Source organism: Pongo abelii, chromosome 19 (assembly GCF_028885655.2).
Source record: "Pongo abelii isolate AG06213 chromosome 19, NHGRI_mPonAbe1-v2.0_pri, whole genome shotgun sequence".
Classification (NCBI taxonomy): Eukaryota; Metazoa; Chordata; class Mammalia; order Primates; family Hominidae; genus Pongo; species Pongo abelii.
In genome coordinates, this window is record NC_072004.2 from 19271894 (window position 1) to 19277893 (window position 6000).

A 6000-nucleotide genomic window follows, 5' to 3' on the forward strand; every position below is an offset into this window, starting at 1 on the left:
TGGGGTCAGGTATTTGTGGGAGCACATCTCAGCTCCCCACATCCCAGACTGGATGCAAAAAGCTCAGTCTCTCTGGGCTTTGACTCCCTTGTCTGTGAGAAGGGAGTCATGGCAGCATTTGCCTTATTCTGAGGATAGAGTGATTTAAAAATCAAGTTCATATCTGGCACATAGTAGGTGTTCAGCTAACTGTGGCCACTTATTGTTAGCCTAACACCTGCCGTGCACACACATGCATCATCATCATCACCTTCGCCATGAGCCGTGCGGCCTTTTCCAGCTGGGGCTCCCCCCTGCTCAGAGATAAAGGTTTCCAGAGGCGTCAGCATGACGCTCAGCCCCAGCCTCTTTTTCTCTCATTCTTGCACCGTCTGTCTGTTGAGTGCCTGCCACATGCCAGGTGCAGCCTCAGATGCTGGAGGCATAGTTACATTCAGATGAGGGAAGCAGATAGCCCACCAGCGAGCACAGGAACATGCCAGGTCAGTCCAAGCAGGAGCAAGTGCTCAGGAAATCAACCAGATGGGAGTGGTAGGGAGTGGTCAGGGTGTGGACTCTGGCCAGGGTATCCAGGAAGTCCTCTTTGAGGAGGTGCTGTTGGAACCAGGACTCAGTCCTTCAGAGAGCCACAGGCTGAGCACTCCTGGCAGGGCAGCAGCAGGGGCAAGGTGGCCTAGCGGAGAATGGGCCTGGCTTGTCTCAAGACCAAGACGGCTGCGGCTGCAGCGGGGTTAAGGGGAGAGGTGGGAGAGGAGAGCAGGAAGGCAGGGGCCAGGCAGCCCGGGGCCTCGTCCAGACTCTCAGCTTCTGTACTTCTCCCTGGGGACATCTGTGAGTCGCTGAGCTGTGGACAGGGAGTGCTCACTGAGTCACCCAGGGCCTCACGGCAGGACCTGGCCACATCTTCTCACGAAGGACCCGGTTCATTGATTCTCCTTCCTCAAATAGGTCCCCTCCACCCAGCAGAACCCAAAGGAATCAAAAGCTTGGGGGTTTTGTGCATTTGTTTTAAGATTCCAACTTTCTTGTCCATTTACTTTTTTATTTTTTATTTTTTTGAGACAGATTTCGCTCTTGTCTCCCAGGCTGGAGTGCAACGGTACGATCTCATGTCACGGCAACCTCCGCCTCCCAGGTTCAAGAAATTCTCCCGCCTCAGCCTCCCGAGTAGCTGGGACTACAGGTGCCTGCCACCACGCTCAGCTAATTTTTGTATCTTTAGTAGAGACGGGGTTTCACTATGCTGGCCAGGCTCGTCTCGAATTCCTGACCTCAAGTGATCCGCGTGCCTCGGCCTCCCAAAGTGCTGGGATTACGGGCGTGAGCCACCGTGTCTGGCCTTCTTGTCCATTTATTTATTCATTCAACAAACATTCACGAAATGTATGTTGCAAGCTGAATAGTTTGCCAGGCTCTGAGGACCAGTCAGGCACTTTGATGCCCTCAAACAGCCCAGGACCTAGAGGTTTCAATGCCTCTGCTTTCCTATTTATAAATGGGCAGACTGGATCTGAAGTCCTGAAGGCTCACCCGCCTGGAAGCCACCTCTCCTCTGGAGTTCTGATGACGCTGGAGAAGCCTGTACATATCTCTGCCCAATACCACATGTACAACAGAGGACTTTAACTAAAGCAAGTGAGAGAGAGATTCCTTTTTCCCAACTTAGGATTTAAAGTTTCTTGAACGTTCAGTTCTGTGGCTCCACTGCCCTCCCAGATCACTCTCCCTGGCTACAACCAATCCAAAAACTTGAAGAGATTAAGAGTTTACCAACCCACCTTTCCTTCCTGACCTGGAGTGAGAAAGAAGCACCGTTGTCCCTCAGTATCCACAGGGGATCTGGTCCAGGTCCTTAAGAATACCAAAATATGTAGATGCTCAAGTCTCTGATATAAAATGTGTAGTATTTGCTCATAACCTATGCACATCCTCCCATAGAGTTTAAATAATCTCTAGATTACTTATAACACCTAATACAATGTAAACGCTGTATAAATGGTTATACTATATTGTTTTCATTTGCATTATTTTCTATTTTCTTTTTTTTTTTTTTTTTTTTTGAGATGGAGTCTCACTCTGTCACCCAGGCTGGAGTGCAATGACGCAATCTCTGCTCACTGCAACCTCTGCCTCCTGGGTTCAAGCAGTTCTCGTGACTCAGCCTCCCAAGTAGCTGAGATTATAGGCGTCCGCCACCACATCTGGCTAATTTTTGTATTTTTAGTAGAGAAAGGGTTTCACCATGTTGACCAGGCTGGTCTTGAACTCTTGACCTCAAGCAGTCCACCCGCCTCAGCCTCCCAAAGTGCTGAGTTTACGGCATGAGCCACTGTGCCTGGCCTTATTTCTATTTTCTACTTGTGGTTAGTGGTTAGTTGAATCTGTGGAGGCAGAAACTGTAGCTATGAAGGGCCGGCTGTACTATAACTGCCTGCTCTGCTTGTCTTCTACCCAGAAACCTGGGCGAATGGGCTAGGAGCTATTTGCAAGGCTGTAATTTTTGGTTAACAAACAACTTCTCTGCTCACAGCCATGGGAACCGGGAAGGAGACAAGAAAACCAGAACCAATCTTCTTCTTTCAGTGCGAAACCATCTTTTATTCTTCCTGGGAACTATCTGGGCATCTGGGAGGAGTGTGAAGGAGCAATACTGTACAGAGGGAAGGGTTTGGGCTCTGGAAGCAGATCGCTTACCAGCTCTGTGACCTTAGGCAAGTCACTGTTCTGCTCTGACCCTCTGTCTCCTTTTCAGCAAAACGGAAATAATAAATCAATTCCTAGGCCTGGCATGGTGGCTCACGAATGTAATCCCAGCTCTTTGGGAGGCCAAGCTGGGAGGATCACTTGAGCACAGGAGTTCGAAATCAGCCTCAGCAACAATTGAGACTGTGTCTTTACTAAAAAATAATTTAAAAATTAGGCAGGCATGGTGGTTCGCACCTGTCATCCCAGCTACTCAGAAGGCTGAGGTGGGAGGACTGTTTGAGCCCAGAAGGTTGAGGCTGCAGTGAGCTGTGATTATGCCAGTGCTCTCCAGCCTGGGTGGCAGAGTGAGACCCTATCTCAAAATAAACACATAAGTAAATATAAATAAATTTCTGAGAGGATCAAATAAAGTGGGTAAAGTAATAAAGCCTGGCACATAGAAAGCCGGGTGATAAGTACTAGGTGACAAGCAATATTATTCATACAAATATAAGAACAATGACAATTGAGAATAATTTCATTCCCTTTGTGATAGCCACCTGATTGTTAGTGCCTCGACTGGCTGAGGATGGGCTCTCTAGAGGAGAGACCGAGTATTCACTAGCAGCTCAGATCCATAGAGCAGAGCATACCCCATGTGTCTCATGGAAACACCCCTTCACAGTGGCTGAGAAACATCTGTGCACAGCCTTGCTAGTAATCGGGAAATACAAATTAAAGCAACAAATACCATTTCTCACCTATTAGTTTGGCAAAAACGTAATAGTCTGATACTATCCCACGTGGATGAAGATATGGGGGAGGAGCCAGCCACATGAGGCTGCTGGTGGGAGGGAATATTAGTGTGGTCATTTGGGGGATATCTAGTGAAGCTGGCCACAACTCAGAGAAATGCTCATACATCTGCACAAAGGCACGCACAGGTCTGCCCACTGTAGTGTGGCTCCTAACAGCGAGGAATCAAAAACAGTCCACGTGTTCTTCAGTGGAGGAGGAATGGAAAAGTATGTGTGGAATCCCATAGAGCAGCTAAACGGGAATGAGCTCATTATATGAGCATCCATATGAGCTGATCTCAAAGGTGTTGGGTGAGAAAAGAAAGGGGCATAATGATAGATTTAGAATGCTATTTATATAAAATGTTTAAAAATAACTCACGTAAAATAATGCTATATACTGTATTTTTCATAGCTAAAACATTCTGTACTGTACTTATAAAAGTATAAAAAGGGGCCTGGAAGATAGAGCCACATTTATGATGATGAGTGTAGGGTAGAAAGTAGAATAGGGAGTTGGGGGATTTCGGAGATTTCACTGTCACGTTTTCCTTCTTATAAGAAAAACTTGAAGGTGAATATGCCAAAATTTTAACACAAATTCTGGGTGGTGAAAATATGGATGTTGGTTATATTTTTCATGGTTATTTTCTGTATTTTTTTCAAAGGGGAAAATAAAAAGAAAGCTCTATTTACAGAAAAACACCAGCTAAAAAATGTAGAAGGAATCTAAAAGGTATAGAAAGTTACCATCTTGCAAGTGGAATATTGGTTTTGGCCAAAGATACTAAAATGATCGACAGAAGGGTGGTCCTTTCTGTTGGGAACCAGGATGCTCACAAGGCATTGCCCACAAGGGACACTAATTGCAAAAGGGACAGTGTGCCTCTGCAGGGGGACAGCTGGTGTCACCATCTTAACAAGGGATCTGACAGCATCACTGTGGGGGGGAAAAAGCCAACATTGTGCACCTCCAGGAGCTCTCAGAGGATGGAGGAACACGTGAACCAACACCAGGAGGATGCAGCCTGAGAGATCAGCTGTGGGACATTTCACAAGATCACGGCCAAGTCTCCTCACAAAGTCAATGTCAAACATACCAAGTAAAGGAAAAGAAGATAAAAGAGAAGAAAAAGAGCAAAAGGGAAAGGACTGCTCTAGCCAAAAAAGGACTATACAGATACAAAGACTGGATGTAATATGTGACCCCCAGAGGGATTCTGATTCAAAAGACACAGCCATGGAAAACTTCTTATAACCACCAGGGCCATTTAAATGTGGACTAGACGTCAGATGGTCTTATTGAACTATGATTGACTTCTTAGATGTGATCATGACAGTCTATGCGAGAGAATGTCCATTTTCTTAGGAGGTGTCTGTGGACACACTTAGGACTGCAGTGTCAGGATGTCTGCAAATTGCCTTCAGGGTCTCAGCCAGAAGGCAGGCAGGAAGAGAGAGATGGATGGAGCCATGCAGACACCAAGGTGAAGAGCTACTGAATCTTGGTGGAGGGTCCCTGAGTCTTCATTATATTTTTAACTTTCTTGAAGTTTTGTAGTTTTCATAATAAAAAGTTAGGAGGGAAACATTTTAAAGTAGAGAAAATAGATCTTCCCACAGAACACTGGGGACACTTATTATTATTTTTTTAAACCCTGCTCTTTGCTTTTTCAAAGTGAGTTTTGCTAAAATAATGGTATCTAGCATTTCTGAGAAATTAGCACAAATGAACAGCTACATTAGCAACAGGAAATTCAGCACATCTGAGTCATCTATGTAAATGGCAATAATGAAAATGAGGGCTTTCGCTGCATGTCTAAGAAATGTCCTCTTTTGGAGACTCTTCCTTTTGTTTTACACCCAGAACTGTCTCAGAGGAGGTTCAACAGCAGGGCCTCAAGGGACCAGGAGTAGGTGGCAGACATGAGGGGGCTCAAAGAGACCACAGCACCTGCAAGGATGTGGGTCTTTAGGGCCAAAATGCCATGGACATGCTAGTGCAGAGTGGAACCATCTCCCTGGGAAATATTGATCAACAGGCCAGTGTTCCCTTTCTTCAAACAATTTAACTTAAGGAGCTCATGCCCTTCAAGGTGACAAAGATGGTAAAATGTGAATTAAATGAGCAGATGTTACATGTTTAGAATAGTGCCCTAAGTTTTCCCTGTTGTTACTCCCAATGAGCACTGTAGGAGTTCGTTTAAAAAGCTAAGAACTGTCCGGCAGTCTATACTAAATGGAAAAGGTAGCATGCTAAACAGCGACCTTGATCTGTATAAGCCAGCAGTTGTGTTAAAAAAAAAAGAAAAGGTATGGAGGGGGAGGGAGGGGGGAAATATATCCTCTAGCGACACGCACATGCTCAGAAATGCCTAGGCTTTGCTGGGAGGCTGTGTGAACAAGGTCCACTAAGGGTTGCTGCCTTTGAGTAGGGACATGATGGGCCTAGGATAACTAGATAGGAGAGAAATTTACTTCTGCCATATTCTTTCACACTGCTTGAATTTTTTTCTTT

The 6000-nt window shown here is 45.6% G+C and overlaps 1 long non-coding RNA gene across 1 annotated transcript; it reads left to right on the top strand.

Moving 5' to 3' along the window:
- Positions 1–429: 429 nt before the first annotated feature.
- LOC112129725 (uncharacterized) lies at positions 430–5779 on the top strand. The gene is made up of 3 exons (XR_002912080.3): positions 430–482; positions 1066–1581; positions 4151–5779. It is a non-coding gene; the product is annotated as an uncharacterized LOC112129725 (long non-coding RNA).
- The last annotated feature ends 221 nt before the right edge of the window (positions 5780–6000 follow it).